This window comes from Canis lupus, chromosome 1 (genome assembly GCF_048164855.1).
Source record: "Canis lupus baileyi chromosome 1, mCanLup2.hap1, whole genome shotgun sequence".
Lineage (NCBI taxonomy): Eukaryota > Metazoa > Chordata > Mammalia > Carnivora > Canidae > Canis > Canis lupus.
The window spans coordinates 15661271-15683564 of NC_132838.1; the positions used below are offsets into that span (position 1 = coordinate 15661271).

Here is a 22294-nt window from a genome sequence, read left to right on the forward strand (position 1 = left end):
CTGCCTCTCCCTCTGCCTGTGTCTCTGCCTCTCTCAGTGTCTCTCATGGATAAATAAATAAAATCTTTAAAAAAAATAATACCAGCGGGATGGACAGCACCAGTTATATATATGCCAGGCTCTAAGTGATTTTGCATATAGTGCGTGCATAATTCTTACTACAGTCTGAAAGGGGAAGCACTTTCAATATCTCCATTTTAATTTGTCGCTTTACAAGAAATGGAGGCTAAATGACTTGCCCAAGGTCATAAGTGAGTAAATGCCAGAGCTTGGATTAGAACTCAGCCACCAAACAGCTCCAGAGTTGATGCTATGAGCCTCTGCAGTATGCTGCCTCGGAGTCTTCATTCTGTTCCGGAGACTCCTTTTCTCTGAGATGTTCTGTATCTTCATGAATTCAGTGAACATCTGTATATGATGGTTAAAAAGAGTTACTGATATTATTGCTTTATTTTTGGATTGTTTGAGCATAATTTCCCAATTTAGCTGTCAACTGATGCTCTTGTGTCTTCCATAACTCTTGGCACAATGCTTCCGCATAAGAAAGCACTAACTTAGCACGTTGGTTTGATTATTTTCCTACAGAGATGCTGCTTTAGGAGGTCACCTCCAGAGAAGTAAGAATATGAGTACCCAAGGAACTCACATGCCAGGTGGTAGTGGATGAAGTGGTACTGGAATTCGGAGGGGAGAGATTCCTTCCTGCTAAACGATTTAAAATGGCTTTGTGGGATCCCTGGGAGGCGCAGCGGTTTGGCGCCTGCCTTTGGCCCAGGGCGCGATCCTGGAGACCCGGGATCGAATCCCACGTTGGGCTCCCGGTGCATGGAGCCTGCTTCTCCCTCTGCCTGTGCCTCTGCCTCTCTCTCTCTCACTGCGTGCCTATCATTAAAAAAAAATAATAATAAACATAAAAAAAAATAAAATGGCTTTGTGCAAGAAGTAGTATTCGACGATGCTCTTGAAGCATGGGTAATAGTCTGGACACGTGGGTGGTGAAGTGGGCAGCAACCAGGTGGTAGGGGAGGGTGGATTTTGTCTTCTGGACCACAAATAATGCTTTATGACTACAGCAGGCAGTATGCAAGCCGGACTGGTAGGAAAAGGAATAGAATAGCTGGTGGGAAGGAGGCCTTTGGGATTTATTTGGCAGGAAGTCATTGATGGTTTGGAGGTTGGGGAGCATGTAGGTATGAAGCTGTGCTTTTGGAAGCTTAATCTAGCAGCAGTCAATATGGACTGGAAAGGACAAAGGTGGGGAGACCAGTTGGGGTCCAAAGAAGATGTAATGACAGACCTGAACCCCAGGGGGAGGGCCACAGGGATAGAAAGGATGCATGAATGCAAGAGGCGTTTCAGAGAAAAGATTACTGGAATTTTGAAGGTCAGTTGAATGAGAGGTGGGAGTTAAACAGGTTTTCAAGTCTGGGTTACTGGTTGAATAATAGTAACAAATATAAAATTACATGGAAGCGTCCAGATTTGGAAGAAGTCAATGCTCTTTGGCAATGGCATTTGAAAGAGAGGTCCGAGCTGTACCTTTGAGAGTAATCCACATCCAGATGGCCATTGTGAGTCTGAGGTTGAACCATGTTGCCAAGTGGGAGAGAGTGCCTCTGAGAGCTCTGTGAAAGGACGCAGCTCGAAACGGAGGTAGGAACAAGGAAAACAGATTTGTTTTCTGGAACAAAGGACACTTGCATGTATTGAAAACTAAAAGGTAATGTGTGACTTCATATTATAGTGTAGCTAAATTTATGTTTATTAGTCACAAATCGATTATGATTTCTTCTAGATTTAAGATATTTAAAATCTTTTACAGACCATGAATGAAGAGGGTTCCATCAGGGGGCCCTGCCTGGAATATTGGGAACCTGGTTGGATGATGCTCTGCTCACCTGAACTGGTGGCTAGGTCTGCCTCACCGGGCCCTGGGCATACTTAGGCTGGCCTGCCTTCCTCCTGTGGCTTCCTTTAGGATGCCTGCTTTCTTCTTCCTCTGCCCCTCAGTTCCAGTCCTTTGGTACCATGCTCAAAGCCCATCTCTGAATTCCTGATGATGCAGACCTTTGCCACCTCCTACACCTTCAGACCCAGTGTAGGGCTGGGGGTGGCCAGCTGCTGAGTGATGATGCATGTGGCTTGCGTGAGGGCCATGCCTACCTTACGCATCTTTGCATCTAGGGACTTGGCTTATTTTTTTTACCAGTAAATGTTGTCATAACCTGTTATCTTATATCTACAACTGGCTCTTAATCTCCTTAAAGACTGTGATAACTAATACTTTTTTATAATCCCATGCTATCTTGCATATGGTATCTTCATGCTACTGGTCGGTTAATCATCGAGAAGTTTTCTTTTTGGGGGCCACTGCCTTGGTAGCCGAGTTTTGTGTTGGCAATCAGAAGTATGTTACGTTAGTCACCGCTACCAGCTTTGTTTCTATTCTGCTATTCAAAAGACATATTGACTGTCTTGGCTGATTCTTCTCTCTGGCCTGTCAATGCACTCTGAAATTAGCAGCAAAGGGACGGTATTGGGGCAAGTTGCCCTGTAGTTCGGCCTTTGGTTTTGTGGAAGAAGTTGGGCATAGGTTTTCAGGAACCAAAATACACTGGGAGTCCAAGTGGGTCAAATAGTGGAGGCCTTAGTTTTTATATATATATATATATATATATATATATATTTTTTTTTTTTTAGTTTTTATATTTCTAAAATTAAATATTGTGAGACAAAATTCTCTTAGTATGGCACGAGGAGTGGTCACAAATACACAGAATAAAACTACTTGTTTAGGTAGATTAGGAAAATACTTTGAAGATGGGAGAGGCTTTCATTTCTGTTTGTGAGCTCTGTTTACTAATACAATCTCTGCCCCATCGGCCTCAAAAACTCTAGTATAATCAGTGACAATTAGTTGAGATCTGCTGCCTGGTGCTTTGCTCTAGCCGGTTCCACTGTCTCGGAAAATGAGTCTGCTTTCTCTGGGTTCTGGGAAGGAACTTTATTCCTTCAGAGACTACATCAGGTGGACTGATGTTCAGAACGAGTTGAGTACAATTGGCAGAAAAAAAGCAAACGGTGGGGGCCCTGCTCTTGTACCATATGAGGCCTACCTGTGTTTACGTGTGGAGGTGACAACATTTTGAGTAAAATTTTTTCTTCTTTTCTTTTCTTTCTTTTTTTTTCTCTTTTTTCTTTTCTTTTGTTTTCTTGCTTGCTTAAGTAGGCTCTATGCCCATTGTGGGGCTCAAACTCAGGATCCTGAGATCAAGAGTCACATGCTCCACCTACTGAGCCATCCAGGTGCCCCTTGAGTAAAATTTTATTTTTTTAAATTAAATTAAATTAAATTAAATTTTTAAAAAAGATTTTTATTTACTTATTCATAGAGAGAGAGAGAGAGAGGCAGAGACACAGGCAGAGAGAGAAGCAGAGAGAGAAGCAGGCTCCATGGAGGAGCCTGACGTGGGACTCCATCCCGGATCTCCAGGATCACACCCCAGGCTGCAGGCGGCGCTAAACTGCTGCGCCACCGGGGCTGCCCTTAATTTTATTATTTTTTAAAGATCTTATTTATTTGACAGAGAGAGAGAGAGAGAGAGAAAGAGAGCACAAGCAAGGGGAGCAGTAGGCAGAGGGAGAGGGAGAAGCAGGCTACCTGCTAAGCAGGGAGCCTGATACAGGGCTCGATCCCAGGACCCTGAGATCATGACCTGAGCTGAAGGTAGACCATCAGGTGAGCCACCCAGGTGCCTCTTCTTGAGTAAAATTTTAAATATTGAATATCTTTGAATGGAATTATATGTTAAAGAATTTCTAACTTTACTTGGCAGTAGCTGAATCCAAAGCATTTTGCAAATCTCTATATAAGCTACCTAACCTAATTATCACAATAATTGAGGAGTAAGTTCTGTTTGTAGCCCATTTTTTGGGGTGAGCAAACTGAGACCCAAAAAAGTTGGTAGCTTGGTCAAGATTATGCTCCCAATCTCCCAAGATTATGCAAAAGGAGCATGCAAACCCTGAATCTGATTAGTAGTAGCATTGGTCCTCCAACCATCGCGATACGGTGGTCCTTCCAAACTTTGCAGTAGTAGTTATAGAAAAGTACACAAAGAAAGCAGCCGCTATCAGAAACAAAATATACTAACAATAAGCGTCTTTATAGTAATTATTTGCTGGCTACAAAGATGAACATGATATTAAAAACGAAATACTAAAACTTTCAGAGTTTTAATTTTGGTCACTGTGCTGTAGTCATAATTGAGTTGTAATTAATTATCTTATTGTGGCTATTTTATTTCTACACTAGAAATTCATCTGGAAATTATGGTGCAACAAATAGCCGCTGGAATCATGATGGTGGTAATTATATCCGTGACATAATTGTGCAAGTATAGAGTAATGAGTTATTTTGAGGGAAGTCCGCTTCAGTGGAATGAATAGTGAATGCTTTTCAAATGTAGAACAGCCAGAAAGGAAAGAGGCCTAATTATGGATTTGTAACCTATAATGGAAATAGGTGAGTTTTCAGGAATATTGTGGAGATTAAAAATTAGACTGCCCAGAGACGTAATTCAGAATTTTTAACCAGATATCACCAGGGTCATTAGTAATATTTTTGGCTCTGGCTGTTCCTTTTTTTTTTTTTTTTTTTAAGCATTGTTAATTTTCAGCCTGTTGTTCAGTGAAGCCTCAATTTCTTTTTTTTTTTTTTAAGATTTTATTTATTTATGCATGAGAGAGAGAGAGAGAGAGAGGCAGAGACACAGTCAAAGGGAGAAACAGGCTCCATGCAGAGAGCCCGATGCGGACCTCGATCCCAGGTCTCCAGGATCAGGCCCTGGGCTGAAGGCGGCGCTAAACCGCTGAGCCACCCGGGCTGCCCAGAGCCTTGATTTCTAACATTGGAAGTAACTTAAATCCCCAGATTTGCTGCCCTCACTTGTAGGACTTACTCCCTTTCTGGAGTTTCCTTCACAAGAGGTTTTATCTTCTGCCTTGAGCACCCCCAGGGGTCAGGAGCTTGCAACATCCCAAGTACCTTTTATATCCCATTTTATAGTCAGGAAAAACAGAGCCTGAGTGAGGTGAACTGGTAGACCGAGGTCTAGGGTTCAGAGGTGGGCTTTGTGTTAGCCCTGGCAGGACAGGCTGCGCTGTTCAATACTTCCCCCAGCGCCCCATCCTTTCCTTCTGATAGTCCCCCATCAGCACACCACAGGACCCCTTCAGTGGGATCTCGCCCCACAGGCCTGCAGAGTGTTCATGGTCTTACCATTAGAGATTCATTCCTTGGGCTGTGATAAAAACAGCAGGGGTTGTGGGTCGCTCAGTAGACTGTGGGCTATATCCCTTCTCTGCTCATTCGTCAGCCTTGTGATCCTGAGCAGGCCGTTCTGTGTCCTCATGTAGGACGAGACCAGTAGTATTTATTTCAGAAGGTCATGGAGAAGGTTCCTAAAACTGATGTGGGTGGAAGCCCTTGCGAGGTGTCAGGTGCTGTCTTAAGTATTCCGTATAGGTTAGCTTACTTAATTATCAGAACAACCCTCCGAGGCAGGAGCCAGAGGGTGGCTGCGTCTGGGGTCTGAAGCTGGGACGTAGACAGTTCATTATAAATCTGTTCCTTTTCCTTTTTGGGTTTCATGTCCCTGAATCCTTTGCTAAAATGCGAGCGCCCTTGTGAAGGAAAACAATCACCTCCATAGGGTGTTGTGGTGAATCGCTTGGATCAAGTGTCCGCCAGCCCTGCTGGGAAGCAGGTGCAGATGGGGAGTGGGCGGGCCCGATGGGGGGAGCGTGAAGAAGACCACAGGTTGTAATATCATCCAGGCAGATTGGCCCCACTGAGACGGGGATGGGGTGGTGGGAAGACTGACTTGAGCACGGAAACCAGGGCAGGAGGGGAGGCGCAGACACAGGCCGCGAAGCGCTCAATTTAACCTGGATCGTTTTTGCCTTGGATGGAGCTGGCCCCTTACTTTGGCTTCACTTTTCTTTTTCTTGGATCTGAGGAAGTGAGGTCTCCAAACATGCTGGCAGGAAAATAGGACTTTGGTCCTTACTCCTTTTTGGTTAACCTTAAAAGAACTCTTCTCCTATCTACCTCCTTAAAAAAAAAAAAAAAAAGAAGAAGAAGAAGAAGGAGGAGGAGAGAAAGAACAGTGACATCCCAAAGCAAAGCCTACAGGGAGTAGTGGGGTTGGGGTCATCGTCGGCTGAGCCACAGACCCCAGCCTGGGCTCTGGAGCCGTGCAGAAGGCAGGGCTGGGAAGTCTTTCCTGAAGGGGAAGCAAGCAGGCAGTGGAGAGCCAAGGGCCAAGGGCCCTGACCGCGAGAACACTGCACGCTTTTCTTCCTTGGGCAGGAGAAAACCCGAGCAGGTGAGGTCACTTCATAGAAAAAAGCGGTGTGGGAGACGAGGAGATGAAATGTCTGACATGAAGATTTTTAAAAATGCCATCCGTGAGTGTATTCGTGGTGATAAATCCCATCCTCAGACACTGATCCGGAAAGCCTGTTTTCTCTTTGGAGTGTGTAGGCCAAGCCATGGCTGCAATGACATTTGGCCACCCAGGGCTTCCCGCTACGCTCTGAGCCCCACTCCCCCACTCCAGCCTCTTTATAATCCTAAAAGCAGGGGATTAGTGTCAGATGAGGTCCAGTAAAACAATATTTCTGTATTTCCAAATTATTTCCAAGACCGGGCAAGGTTTTTTAGGAGCAGTGGAAAGATACGAGATGACAAGATACATGATGAAGCCTTCCTTGGGTTGATAGACTTGCCCATGTTTCCTTTCTTTTCTTTTTTTTTTTTTTAGAGAGAGAGAGAGAGAGAGAATGGAAGACACAGGCAGAGGGAGAAGCAGGCTCCATTGGGACTCGATCCATGGTCCCCATGTGGGACTCGATCCCAGGTCTCCAGGATCACGCCCTGGGCTAAAGGTGATGCTAAACCACTGAGCCACCCGGGCTGCCCTCTTTTTTTTTTTTTTTTTTCCCCCGTGGTTTAAATTCAGAGTCAACAAGCTCCACACATGTCTCTACCAGAAAATACAAATGCTGCTAGTGAACCCTGGTTACACTGTCACTGTCGTGGTTTCCTGTTCGAAGTCCTATGCTTACAAACTTTCTCATTTCATCTTGCTATCATTATGGTATAGTTAGCAGTTAAAATTTGAAGACCAAGATTTCCCATTTCTGTGGATTTCAGTAATTAGAATTTTGTGGTAGTTGAAATGGTGAAGACCGGGGCTTCCTTTAGCTAGTCCTACTTACAAAGAAATGGAGAACTTAAGATATTCATGGAACTAAAGATTACCTGCAAGGTGTTAGAATGTTCTAAAAAAAAAATCTTTTCTAAAATTTCAAATGCTTATGCAAGACCTGTCCTTTTTATAAACAGTGAAAACTTTTGGTTCTTCTATTTAGGAAATCAAAATAGAGCGGGAACCCTGAGAACCTCAGGTATAGGCAGTCCTTTATCAACCCGCTGTAAGTCACCTGCGAAGCCTCCTGTATGTCACTGACCTTTTCACGCAGCTGCTTTTGTAAGGCCTGCTCCAGACTTTCCTACACGCTTTCCTGCTCTGCCTCTTTCCTCCACATCACTACAGGGCACAATGCTGATTTATGCTTTTTCACTCATTTAGTGGACAACTTCGAAGTTGCTTGTAAAGCCTGTACCTTTCCTTGTGACCTGAAGTGGCTTTTCCGGATGCCCAGGGCAGCTAAGTGCCCTCCAGGGGCAGCTAATGGTGATCGGGCTTTGCTGGCCTCCATCCTGGGCTCTCTGAGCTGACACTGGGCAGCTGTGGGGTCTGAGACCTTGAATAAGCTGGGGGGAGAGAGAAATATTAGAAAATATTTTAAAAATGCTTTTCCCCGGGCTCCTGGGTGGCTCAGTCGGTTAAGCGCCTGCCTTTGGCTCACGCCATGATCCCGGGGTCCTGGGATCGAGTCCCACGTCGGGCTTCCTGCTCAGCCCTCTCCCTCTGCCACTCCACCTGCTTGTGCTCTCTTGTTCTCTGTCAAATAAATAAATAAAATCTTAAAACAACTTTTCCCTGGGAGGAAAACACCCCTGAACCCAGTGTTGTACACCTGCAGTGACACTTGGAGCCCCCCTGCAGTAGTCAGCGGGGGGGCCCCCTCTGAACACCTGTGCTGGCCACAAGGGAAATGGGGAGAGATCACAAAAACCCAGCTCCACCCATTACCATGAACCTCCTTGGGTTTTGTTAAGGAGGCTCCCGCATCCAAATCTCACACCTGCCACCACCCCCTGGGGCCCATTGAGTTTTAAGAAGGTGAGCAAAACTGATTTAATGCTTACTGTGTTTTAGCTAGCATACTAGTTTTAGGTTAATTTTACCTAACAGTAGAGTTGTATTTTTATGTGCATTTTGTGTATTTTCACAGTACTGCGGGATTCCCCAGAGAGTTTGTGTGCATTGGACATTCCTAAGCATCGTATGCAGTTTAGGAGCATTATTTTATATTTTATTTTATTATTATTTTTAAAAGATGTTATTTATTTATTCATGAGAGACAGAGAGAGAGAGAGAGAGAGAGAGAGAGAGGCAGAGACACAGGCAGAGGGAGAAGTAGGCTCCATGCAGGGAGCCCGATGTGGGACTCGATCCAGGGTCTCCAGGATCAGGCCCTGGGCGGAAGGCAGATGCTAAATCGCTGAGCCACCGGGGCTGCCCTATTTTATATTTTAAATGATTGCTGTGAGTTACTGTTCGCTTTTCATGCTGCATTGCTGATGGTATTGGGGTTTGTGTGATGCCCAGTTCATGGTCAGGAATGGGTGCCCACCTGGTAAGACTTTGAATAGGGGCAGTCGAGCCCGCTTTACATCCCTTCACCCCATGGTGGGGGCAACAGAAGAGCTGCAGGGGGTGCACACACTCCTTCCTTAAAATTAAAAAATTCACATGTCTCTTCCCTCCCCCCTCCTGCTGCTCAGAAGCAACCATAAAAACCAGTCTGAGTTGTGGATTCAGTTTGCCATCTCCTTGCTTTTGTCATGAGTGGGTAACTCTTGAGTTCCCATTCTGAAGATTATCTCTTGCTGGTTTGAAATCCAAAACAGGCTTGTTTCGGAAAGCCACTAGCTAGCGAGCAGATAGCTAGGTTTTCTAGCCTTCATGTGGTTGCAACGTTTGAATGCTTGATTGGAAAAAAAATATGCTTTTACAAAGTTCACGAAAGTCCTGCCTTCTCACCCCCCTCTTCAGGGACCTGAGTCATTGTGGGACAAGCCCCCGAGCCTGCTGTTGGGTTTTTTTTTTTTTTCCCTTAGGTGTTGCTGTTGATTTGCTGTAGCACATTCATTAGTTCCAAAGGTTCCAGAACGTCTCACCATGGCCCTGCTGAGCTGTGGGAACCCAGGGGGCAGGTCGGAGAAAAGCCAGAGCTGTGGCTGGGAGAGGAACGTGCACCCCCAGCGTCAGTAGGAAGCCGAAGGAATGAGCTTGGCACTCCAGGAGCATAAAGGCGGGGAGTAGAGACCCCAAAGGGAGACTTGGCAGCTGTCCCGGAGAAGAGGTGGAGGGAAGAGCATGTGCCATAGATTGGAAAAGGTGGAATGGGAGGTAGCTGGAGACGAAGCTGGAAATGTAGCCGAATCCCCAAAGGACCCATAGAGCCTGGCGGCCGTATGGGCCCTGCTCCCTTGGTAGTAGGGAGTGAGTAGAATATTCCGAGCTGTGCTGTGGCCCCATCAGATGGCTCAAAGCCTGGGAAATTGGGCAGAAAGTGTGGGTGTGAATCCTGGCTCTGCCAGCTACTTGCTCTGGAACTTGGGCAGGTATTTTGAACGTCTTTGCCACCATCTCTTGCTCTGCAATATGAGGACAATGAGGACACCTTCCCCAAGTTGTCCCAAGGATAAAGGAGTCACCATATGTAAATTCCTGGCACGGAATCGCACCCCTGAGGGCTGGTGGGGATGTGACCTGCCACGGAGGAGCAGCGCACAGGATGGTTGGCATGCGACACAGCCAGGAGACGGGGGACCTGGTTTGCAGGGCTTTTATGTGATAGTCTGGCAGCAGTTTGCAGAGATGTGCCCTGGGGGATGCTGGTCGCCTGAGTTCTTTTGGAGGGGGGCTGTGTGTGGTCAGCAGTATCCTTGCCTGCTTCTCCTCTGTACCCCACGTCGTGAGCCTGGCCTGCTGGGCGGTGGTGGCAGGAAGAGACACAAGAGAAATTTCAGGAGGCCGAGGAGCTTGGGCTTGATGCAACTTCAGAAGCCTTCTATTATCTTGTCTTTTGGGCGACACGGTGACTCTAGTGCCCCAGTTGTTCTAACGGGTAGATACGTAATTGGATCTCAGCTGGCTAGGCTGCCTTGCAAACTAAAAGAAAATTGCCATTTTTAGTTTTATGCGGGTTTCTTCGGGGAGATGTGGACAGATATCATGGGGATATTTGCCTTTAATTTAAAATGAGTTTCTTTGGAAATCCATTGGATTATACGTCTAAACCTTAATGTTGAGAAAACTCTTTTCCGAGACACGAAAGTATTAGTCCATTAGGAGCCTCTCCGAGGCAGCGGGGACTCTGGGTACGGAACCCCACTCTGGAATGGAGGCTGCCAGCAGGGGATTATCTAGGACTTGGGTTTAGGCAGTTTGCAAAAACAATTCAGCAAAGTCTATAAAGGCAACGGGGGGAAATAGTATTGCTTTTTTTGTGCTGCCAACCAGGTTTGTCACACGGATTAGTAATTTAGATAGGAACAGCCATGAATCACTGCTTAGAGTTTCGCATTTAATTTTATCCTGGAAGCAATTTCCTTTCAAATTCTCGAGCTGTAGTTATCATTAATGAATTAAACATTATGAAACCCAGAGAACCACTAATTCATTTTGAAATAAGTAGACGTTTAAGTCTGAAAAAGAAACCTTACATTTTGTTCAGTGGTGTTTAATATTTTCAAGCTGACAAAATGTGGACTGACATTTCGCGGCTTGGCGTCCCCACCCCGGAGGGGTTGGTGGCTGGTCCCGGGGCCCGTGTGCCTGAGATCTTGGCTGCAAAGAAGAAATCGAGTGTTCTCGGTGGCCAGCGACTGGGTGTTTTCCAGAGGGGAAAGATTAAAATATTTGGAAAAGGCAGCTGATTAGAGTCCCAGCTCTCCGCCCAGAGTCCTTATCTCCAGTGCTTTCCAGCTTAACCCTCTCTGTCCCGTCCTCTCCCGGGACACCTGCCGTCTCTTGGGATAGCCCCCTTGGTCATCGGGGCCGTTGAACACAGCCTGGGAGAGCTCCAGCCTCTCGGACCCTCGAGTCCAGCTCCAGGAGAGCACGTCCCGGTGCAGGTGACCACTGGGCGGGAGCCGCGTGGTGACACAGCAAGTGCTTGAGGAGTGTAGAGCACACGGGGAGAGGGACGCAGACTCCTTATATCCCGGGCCTGGAAGACACGTTCAGGTTTGTTTGTTTTTTGTTTTTTGTTTTTGTTTTTGTTTTTTTTTTTACTCAAAGATACTTGAATGTCAAAAGCTGGCTAGAGAATTGGCAGATTGTGTCTCCATCCACGTTGCGTGAACGCCGCTACCTTCAGAAAAAGGTAAAGGGGCTGCGCATCAAGGCCCCTTTGATTTGGTTTGGACACGGAAGGTGTCTAGCACTTTTGTTTAACTTGTTACTGTTGTTGTTGGTGGTGGTTTTTTTTTCAGATGGGATTTCACTCCCATCTCACCTCCTTTGAAAATCTGCTTTGTCCACTCAAGTTCTTTTTGGAAGGGTCATCTTGTCCATGGGCAGCCCGTGACCTCGTCTGAGCCTCAGTTTTCTTGTGTGTAAAATGGGGATGATAATACCTGCCCTCTTTCTCTGTCACACAGATGGTCGTGACCATTAAATGAGATCATGGATGTGAAAACACCTGTCTAGTACCTTTTATAGTATGGGAGGCAGAGAGGTGCTAAAAGGCTCAGGATGGAGGAAACAGGATTTCCTCCTTCCTCCCCTCCCCTCAGGATCTGATTAGGTCTCACTTCTTAGGGGAGGGAAGGTTCCTCTGAGGGACTCAGGGCCTTGTCTTTCTTCCTCCATTTCCATGAGGTGGGCAGAAGAGGTTTCACAGATATATTTTCTCTTTCTTAGTTGGTGCTGCTTCCAAATCAAGAGGATTTTGTGGGGCTCCTGGGTGGCTCAGTCAGTGAAGCATCTGCCTTTCGCTCAGGTCATGATCCCAGGTCCTGGGATCAAGCCCCCCATGGGCTCCCTGCTCAGCTGGGAGTTTGCTGCTCCCTCTCCCTCTGCTTCTCCCCCTGCACGTGCACTCTCTCTCTCTCTCTCTCTCTCTGTCAAATAAATAAATAAAATCTTTTTTTTTTTTTTAAATTTTATTTATTTGTTCATGAGAGACACAGAGAGGCAGAGACCTGGAGGGAGAAGCAGACTCCTCGCAGGAAACCTGATGCGGGACTCAATCCCTGGACGGGGATCACGCCCTGAGCCAAAGGCAGGGGCTCTGCTGCTGATCCACCCCGGCATTCCAATAAATAAAATCTTTAAAAGAAGAGGAGGTATTTGTGACTCCTCAGTTCTTCATTTCTACCTTATATTAATTTCCCAGGGCTGCCCTAACAAAATACAAGGAATCGTGTAGCTTAGGACAACAGAAATTTATTTCTCTGATGGCTCTGGCAGCTGGATGTCTGAATTCAAGGTGTCAGCAGGTGACGCCCCCCCCAAAACCTGTAGGGGAGGATCCTTCCTTGCCTCTTCCAGCTCCTGGTGTTGCTGGCGGCCCTTGGCTTGCAGATGCACCTACTCTCTGCCTGTGTCGTCTTATGACCCCCTTTCCTCAGGTGTCTCCTCTTCTCCTGACAGCACATGAGTGGTGTTGGATTGAAGGCCCTCCCAGTAGTATGACCTCGTCTTAGCGAACTACCTGTACACCGGCCCTACTTCCCAGCAAGGCCACAGTCTCAGGTACAGGGGACTAGGACCTGTGCATACACTTTTTGGAGACTTTCTTTGTTTTTGTTTTTGTTTTTAAAGATTTTATTTTATTTATTTATTTTTAAAAATATTCTATTTATTTATTCACAAGAGACACAGAAACACAGGTAGAGGGAGAAGCAGGCTCCCTGCGGGGAGCACGATATGGGACTCCATCCCAGAACCCCAGGATCATGTGCCCTGAGCCAAAGGCAGACGCTCAACCAATGAGCCACCTAGGCATCCCTTTTTAAAGATTTTATTTATTTATTCATTAGAGGCAGAGACACAGGCAGAGGGAGGAGCAGGCTACATGCAGGAAGCCTCACTTGGGACTCAATCCCGGGTCTCCAGGATCACACCCTGGGCTGAAGGTGGTGCTAAACCACTGAGCCACCCGGGCTGCCCTGGAGACCCTCTTTGATACCCCTAGACACACGCACACACACGCACACACACGCACACAGGTGGATTGCTACTCATTCACACCACAGCTTTAAGCTCCTTTGCAGAGGGGCTGCATTCACCGCCCTGGACAGAGAGGCAGCCCCCCGATCTTTCCAGACCTGCTGGCTGTGTGTCCCCGGTGACGGCCTCGCGGGGTGTCCAAGAGCTCCGCCGCACCTCGGAAGCAGCTCAGAGGTCGGATTAGCACCAAACCACCCTCTCTCGCGCTCTGTTGACGACTGGCATCTCCTGAGCCTGAAACCAAGAAGCCTCGATGGTACCAGTGGGAAGTGCGAAAGGCCTTCCAGTTTTGTTTTTTTTTTAAGATTTTATTTATTTATTTATGATAGACAGAGAGAGAGAGAGAGAGAGAGAGAGAGAGAGAGGCAGAGACCCAGGCAGAGGGAGAAGCAGGCTCCATGCAGGGAGCCCGACGCAGGACTCGATCCCAGGACCCCAGGATCACGCCCTGGGCCAAAGGCAGGCGCTGAACCGCTGAGCCACCCAGGGATCCCCCCCTTCCAGTTTTATTTGAAACGATCAGTTTTATCAGAAGTACTGAGTTGGGAATTTGGGCAAGTGCATACGGCGGCCCCTCGTATGCACGGGGCCGGGCACGCGGGGGCTCTGGCGTTGTGCGTGCAGGTGGCTGGGACCCAGGGAGCCCCAGCTTGGCCAGAAGTGGGGCTCGGCCATCCCGGGCTGGGTGCCTGACATAACTCGGCAAGAGAAACGTGGTTGCCCCCAGGGGGGTTCGTACTGTCAGGACGAAGCCAGCAGACTGAGTTAGTCCTCGTTTTGCTCCCGTCTTGCCAAGGGAACTTAGGCCCGGTTCTTACTAGAGCAGGATCCTTGGTGTCTCATCTGTGTGTGAAAAGAGTGAAATTTGCTGCATCATGATGTCTGCAGGGCAATTAATGGGTTGCTGTGTGCAAGCCGCTGGCCGACCTCAAGGAAATAGGGGTTGTTCATGAGGACAGCCATTCACTAGCTCTGTCTCCACCAGTAAATGGATTTTAGGCTCAGACGGGGGCGTTTAAATAAGAACATGGTCTGAAATGCAGAGGGTTGGTTGAGGAGCTGCTGGTCTTGTATCTCAGGGCCCTGCCAGGCCCAGGAGGAGTGCAAGAGACTTGCCCTGGGTGGGAGCCCGCCTGCCAGATACGATGGAAGGGCCGAGGGAAGGCTGGAGGCTTGGGGTGTCCCCTTGGGGTGATGGGTTGCAATGGGAAGTTGAAGCAGGTAAAATTGGGGAATATTGCCAGAAGTGGCAGTATCAGGGACAGAGTCCCGGTGCTAGGGAATGGGGTTCAAGGGATGGCAGGTCCAGGTGCTTGGGGGAGGGAGAGGCAGCCAGGGGTCCAGTGAGCTTCAGACCTGAGGGCTAAGGAACAAGAAAGAACGCAAGTGTAGGTAGGGGAGCTGGGGCAGGAAGTCAGGGCTGAGCTGGCATTCTGGGGAGACTTGGGTGGGGCCCCAGGGGGTTGCCCCAAAAGTCCCCACACATCTCCACTAGGGTTAGGGTTGGTCCTAGAAACTGGTGTAGGTGGGAGGGATTCCTTTGTGAGAAACGAGGGCTGGAGCAGCCCGACCCCAGGTTGAGACAGACCACTTCTGGGATGGAGCCATCATCCTCCCTGCTTCATTTATTTGAGTAGACTTAGTAGGCTCAGTAGGAGAAATCCCAGAATAAAGCTTAACTCCTCTCTACCACCTGAGCATAAGCTAGAGTTGTTTTTCCTGCTGCTGCTGCTGCTGCTGTTTTAGTTGTCTCCTTCCTTAAAATCACGGGGCAAGTGCATTATTTTGGAAAACACCCGAACGTAGATGTTTAGATACCTCATGACAAATTCACCTAAAATGACTATTGATGAATGGAGCTGGGACTGCGAAGTGTTTTGTTTTAATATTGCCATCCCCAAACAGAATGAACAAAGCGCCCCCCCCCAGGCCTATGTTTGATTGCTGGCCAGGGCCTAGAAGACCTGAAAATCGTGTGAACTGTTTGCTACTTCTGTACCTGGTCCAAGCAGAATGCGGCCATGAACCATGAGGCCTGGCATTTAAAAGAAATATTTGTACACACAATGGAATATTAGCCGTAAAAAAAAAAAAAAGAATGAAATCTTGCCACTGGGGACAACATGGATGGATCTAGAAGATCTTAGACTAAGTGAAACAAGTCAGAGAAAGACAAGTGCCATATTTCACTTAGACGTGGACTCCAAAAAATAAAACAAGCAAAAACAGAAATAGTCATAAAAACAGAGAACAAACTGGAGGGACAAGGGGGTTATGAGTTACAAACTTTTGATTATAAAACAAATAAGTCACGGGTATGAGAAGTACAGTGCAGGGAATGATAATGTATGAGGACGACACATATCGTGATGAGCAGTGCGTAATGTATACAATTGTGTCGAATCCCTATGTTGTACACCTGAAACTAGTATAACACGTTATGTCAGTTATACTTGTGTTATAGGAATGTGAAGAAGAAATAGTAGGTTATGAGAAGAACTGCAGTAACGTGTAACAGACCGTGAGGAGCATCCCTGTCTCTGCTTGGAGAGAAAACCCTGTTTGTGTGGCTGTTGCAAATTGGCTTCATTTTGCCAGGACCCGAACCATAATATTCTGAAGCCCAAAAGGGTCAAAAGCAAGGCCCGGACAAAATATGTGGCAGCTTTTGATGTAAAAATTATTTTAGTTTCCCCATGAAAATGAAATCCCCTAGACCGTGTTTGATGTCCTGAGGAAGGCATCGAAATTAGGAGTTTGGTGATCAGGGTTTTTGTTGTGACTCGACTCTGGATGAATCATTTAATTTCCTGAAAGTCTCAGTTTTTCTTATCTGCAAAGTAGGAAATTTCTTTTACACTCTCTTCCTTTTCCAGTGTTGGGGGTAATCCATTGAGTAGTGTACACAGCACTGGAAATGGACATATTTTTCAACTGGTAAGTGGGGATGATCAGCACAAAGGTAGAAAGTCAGAATCTCTATTTTATGCCTGTCCCCCTGCATCTTATTTTAATTAAATTCACTCCAGAGTTTTGATGGAAAAATGCTTGTTTTTCCGTGTTTTACTACTTAATTAATCTAAAATGTTACCCTGAGTAATGGCACTATATCTAGACAAGGGCTGTTCCAAGAGGAGAAATTGTGCAGAAGGATGTTTGTAAATAATGCTTAGGTGACACGATTGTGATAATTATGGCTTTTTGAAGATGAGTTTTATAGCAAGTCTTCAATTTTCCTGTCACTTTTTTCCTGGGCTCTCCCACTTAGGCAAGCACATTTGTTTCATGGAACTAGCTGTTCAGGGATCTGAATCCTGAGAGAGCTCAACAGCTCTGTGAATCCACTTTTCATTTGCTGTGGCTAATTTTGCAGACCCTCAAAGAGGAGGAAGATTGCTCTGCTGTCCCCCATCTCCACCCCGAATAAAGAGGTGTAGCAAATCTCCAACTACTCAGTCTCCAGTTCAAATGAATAGCCATCCCTGCATCAGACTAACCTTGAATGCTCTGCCGGACCCTACGTGGCCAGAAGGGCCCTAGTGATGATGCTCTGATGATGCTTTGTGTGGAATTCCCGTCCCAAGAGTGACCACCTCCCCCCATTCCCGTCCATCCCTTCTGTGCCTGTGCTTGGGAGGCTCTGAGTACTGGAGGCGGCATGAAAGTGCAGGACCCTCCTGTAGTTAAGTATAAGACCCTCAGAAGTCTTTGAAATAAACTCTTGGGACCCCCAGGCTTTGAGGCTTTCCCCAGGAGGGGGACCCATTTAATATTTCATCATGTTGTTCTCCAGCTTAGGGGTCTTCTCTAGCTTCTGGTTGTTTGGAGTCTTAACCATCAGTTTCATGATCTTCACTTATTCACCAGCTCAACTGGAATCTAATTGCAGATAGAAGGCAGCCAGTAAACTTTGTTAATGGATCTTTTGGAAGCTTCTAGAGTCAGAATTGGAGGAGCCCTTAGAGGTCATTTTGTCCAGCCTACCAATGAGAACTCAGGCCCGGAGAAGCTGAGTGACTGGTCCAGATGAACGAATGGAGAGCCAGGACAGGAACCCAGGGCTCTTGAACTACCTGGATCTAGGGAGACATGGAGTAAGGAATACTTAGCAGATGTGCTCTCTTTTAGTTAGGTTATATCCAAATTATGTGGATTAGAATGTCCTAATTTTATTTTAAAGATTTTATTTATTTATTCATGAGACATAGAGAGGGACAGAGACACAGGCAGAGGGTGAAGCAGGCTCCACGCAGGGAGCCCGATGTGGGACTCGATCCAGGGTCTCCAGGATCACGCCCTGGGCTGAAGGCGGCGGCGCTAAACCGCTGAGCCAGCTGGGCTGCCCTAGAATGTCCTAATTTTATTACAAGTTTATGGTTGGCTCCTGCTAAACCAGAATTCCCGTGTAATGCTACCTTGTTGTAAAGCTTTAAAAATGCATTGATTTACTTTTCTGAGTTAGTGGCCCAAACTGACTCTTAGATGGCAGGGAATCTTGGTTCCCCTAGGAATCATTGCAAATATTGGTTGTAATCCTATAAAATGATAGCTTCAGAGCATGGATTTGGCATGAATACAAGCCACAGAATATATTCCAGCATTCCTCCTCTCCTCTGCCACATTAGCTTATTTAAAATAAAATATTTTGGTTATTTGAATTATTCCACATGACCTTTAAAACCCTGTTTGCTGTTATTTTATAGTTCTGGAGACAGAGTCAATGAGTTCTCTTAATCCTGGAAAAATCATGTGATTTTCTGATATTATACCACTTGCATTCTGATGGGGTATGGATTTCTCCTTCTCCTTCTCCTCCTCTTCCTCCTCTTCCTCCTCCTCTTCCTCTTCCTCCTCCTCCTCCTTCTTCTCCTCCTTCTCCTTCCCTACCATTTTCACATTAGGTTGAACACAGACTCAGGCAAGGTATAAGCTTGGGAGTGAGATTTGCTTGGCTTGTTTACCTTCTCCCATTGTTGAAGTGGCTGTGATTCAGCACCAGGTTCTTCTCTCCCTGATGTGCTTGGGAGGAGGGGTATGTGAAATCCCAAGGCATCAGTGGAAGTGTGACCATCATATTAGAATGTTCTTTGTGTTGAAAGCTGTACCCACTACTTCCTGATGACCCCCACTAAAATAATAACACGTTCTAGAAGAACGCCATCCGAGCTTCTAAATACACACTACCTCCTCAGTTGAGAAGAAAAGAGAAAGGAATTCTGAATAGGTTGTTTGAAGCAGGCAGGATAAGGACATCACGGATTATAAATTTTTCTCTAGGTGGTTGTGTGTAAGTGTGTGTCTTAGCAAGTTCAGATCGCTTTGCTCTCTTCAAAGTGAGAGCTTGCTTTTTCTCCCCATGTACTTGTGCAGCTCAGATACTTGTGACATTGTAGTCTGTATAACGAATTACTGCCTCAGGGGGTTTGCTGCTTCTTCTGCACCATAGAGAAGGGGTCTGGCTCGAGGCCTGTTTACCAGGGGTAGTGCATGGAAGTTTCTACTTGGCCTGTATTGGCTGAGGAACAGAAATAACGATTGAAGCTGAGTGAAAACACTTATTGTTAACAGTGTGGTGAAAACTGGGAAAAGAAAGTAATATTGCAGACATCACCTTATCGTGGGGAACCAACACTTGTGGCAGAGGGAAAGTGGGACTTAGAGTTATAAGGTCAGATTTAAATTCAACCTTGTCTCAGACATGGGAACTGGTTAAGTCATGCAACCCTGACTTTTAATTGAAAAAATGAGGATGATGGGCAGGGAGAATGGGCATAATGGTGATAGTGGTGACATTTGCTTTATTCTGTGGCAGGCTGAGTAATGGCCCCCCAAAGATGTCCTTGTCCTAATCCCTGGAACCTGTGAGTGTTCTCTTATATGGCAAAAGGAACTTTGTAGAAGGGATTAGGGATCTGAAAATGGGAGAGATTATCCTGGATTATTTGGGTCTGTCCAAAGTAAGTACAAGGGTCCTTTCTTGTAAGAGGGAGGCAGCAGAGGAATATTTGGAAGGAGCCATGGCTTAAGGAACACAGGCTGCCTCTAGGCAAGGAAATAGATTTTCCCCTCAGGGCCTCCAGAAGGAACCAGCCATGCCCACACCTTGACTTTATCCTATGGAGACCGACTTCAGACATCTGGTCTCCAGAACTATAAGAATAAATTCATGTGGTTTTAGGCCACTAAGCTTGGGATAATTTGTTACAGCAGCAATAGAAAACGCGTGTCTCACAGCTCTTGTAATGATTAAATGTGACTTTGTATTTATATATTTATAAACCTCAAAGTGCTGCATAAGTGTTAGTAATTTCAAAATGCATTTTTATATTCATCTAGATTTCCAGGTGAAGGTGGGCTAGCTATGTCAGGAAGACCAAGAGGACAGCTTCCATTATGCAGTGAACAAACAGATTGGGTCTAAAAATGTAAAACCCATGTTATCAAAGATTTCTAAATTGTGAAATTGTTCCTGGTCATTAGGTCAAAAGTGAGTCACTTTTTTTGATCCGGCAGGTGTATGCCTTCCTTTCGGTATTTGTGAGTCTCAGCCTTGCATGAGGTAGAGTCACCGGCAGAGCTTTTAAAAGTCCCAGTGTGCAGGCCTCACCCCAGGACAATTAAGTCAGAACCTCTGCAGGTGGCTCTTGAGCAATGGTATTTTTTAAAGCTCTTCCAAGCTTTAAAAAGCTTGGTAGTGTTCAGCCAAGAATGAGACCCGCTGCAGAGGTATTGTGTATGCTGAAGTAAGATTTTAAATCCGTCTTCTGAGGTCTGATGATCCAGATGTTCTTTTGAGTTTTGGGGAAGATGCTCTTCCAAGGACTGTAGGTTACATCTTTCAATGATATTGACTTCCCAATGTATGAGCTATGGTATAATTCTGGCAAGAAAGGCAAAAAGTATGAGTGAGCCAACAACTCTTGAGATAGATGTTCGGCAAACAGATTGGTGTGCCCCGATGGCAGACACAGTTTCAGTAAACAAATACCTTTCTCCTTGTATTGCCCAAAGGTTTTAAAAAGTATTAGTGAGGGAGAGAGAAGAAAGACGTGGAGAGCTTTTCCTTAAATGATTGATCCCCATGAGGATTGAGAAATATTGTTTTTACTCATATTTTGCATCCTTAAGTTTCCAGTCTGGAGGAAAAAGTAATCATTTTGAAATTTCTTCCTTGGCAATCATTGTTGGTAGAAGCTGTGGTCTTTGAAAGTTACCTCCCTGTGTTCCTGGGTGGTTTGAGCTGAGACGTGTCGCCGAGGGCCTCTCTGGGCTGCCTGTCGCTAAGATGGCCCTGGTCTTTGACAGCAGGTGAAGTCATCTGCATTGTGTATGTCACAGGGAGGGTATCGTAGATAAAATCGTTTTTTATAAATCAAAAGATGCTATGCAAATGTTGCTGTTGTATTATCAGTGGGGATTCTGGGTTGAAGTTAAAAAGATGATAGAAAACGCATAGCATAAACTTATTATATTCATGTATAAAAATAGATGAGGGTCCTTATTTTCTGGGTTCTAACGTGGTGATCAAATAGAAGCACTGTCTGGTACCTCTAGATGGCATGTGATATATTTTTTTATTGGTCATTTAACCAGTTGGGTTTAATTTTCTTATCTATAAATGAAAACATTAATGATTGGCTTTCTTCAGGCTGCCTTAGGTGAATTTAGGTATCCAGACAGTAGGGCAGGACTCAAGTGTAGCTGTGGATGATATTGTTTCAGCTTAAATCTCGGCTCTGAAGCTTACTCTCTGGGAGACACTCAGAAAACGATTTAATCTCTCTGTACCTCAGTTTCTGTATCCTTAAAATGGGTAAACGGGATACCTTCTCATAGGACTGTTGCAAGGATTAGGTGAGGCCCATAGAAAACTTGGTACCATTTCCAGGTGTGTCCACTTCCTCACCCTTGAATCTGGGGCAGCTTAGAAGCTTGGGTCAGTGTTTTTTCCACCTTTCTTTCTTCCCTCCTTTTCTCTTCCCTTCAATAAATGTTTATTGGATACCTACTAGAAACTATACCGTGGCTACAGTATTAATGCAGAGTAGACGCTGTGGTCCAGAACTTTAATGGTTTAAAAATTTGATTTTAAATATTGATACAAAGTGGTGATGGGGGGAGGGACTTGGGCGAGTAAAGCCTGTCTGGTTCTGTTAGATCAGAAATGTAAGACTTCACGTGGCTTATCTGTACCAACCCGACTCAGATCAGAAGATGTTCTTCGTAATTGTGGGTAACAGTAGATGGTCTTGGGGACCAAACAGAGGAAGGTCATTGGCGTGTTGCTGATGTTCTGAGTGGTTCCCTGGGAAGCTGATAAGGCTCTGATCCATTTTGCTACAGAATCAGTCATTTATCAAAGCGAACATGGTAGTTGGGCATTTCTGTGTGCTTGGCACTGTGCCAGCTGCCCTGGGGGGCCTGGTCCCTGCGAGTGGAGCTTCCTGAGTATCAGAAGACTTTACAGTTGAGGAGTGGGGTGCTTATGTAGAGTGAATGCTGGGTGGGAGCTTCAGGGAGTTTGCACCACATCTATGAGCTCAAAGAAGATTTTGGGGTATTTTGTGGTTCATGAAATTGTTTCTTTTTTTAACCCAAATTTTGGGTACCATTCATTCACAAACAGGTTTACTTTGTTGTCATGAATTTAGACTTTTTTCATAGAGAGTAGTCCAAAATGAAATCCTCTGTCCCCAAGATTTCCCTCAGGACATATTGCTTGTGCTTTAACCAAGTCTCTGTAGCTTAACCCTGCTTTTCAGTATCATGGGTTTTACTCTCGATGAGCGCTATTAATCAAGTTCGGTGATGATCATGATATCCCTTTGTGTTATTTTCTTTTTTCTTTTAGATTT

At 45.8% G+C, this 22294-nt stretch overlaps 1 protein-coding gene across 20 annotated transcripts in view; it reads left to right on the forward strand.

Annotated features, from left to right (window-relative positions):
* Positions 1 to 22294, forward strand: part of RNF152 (ring finger protein 152) — a 202633-nt gene that overhangs the window by 16262 nt on the left and 164077 nt on the right. The window contains exon 1 of one of the 20 annotated variants that reach the window (XR_012028513.1): positions 6833 to 6951. The exons of the other annotated variants lie outside the window; for them this stretch is intronic. The gene's annotated coding sequence lies outside the window, so the exon portion shown is untranslated. Of the gene's footprint in view, positions 1 to 6832; positions 6952 to 22294 lie in introns of those variants that run through there. 20 annotated transcript variants of the gene reach the window in all.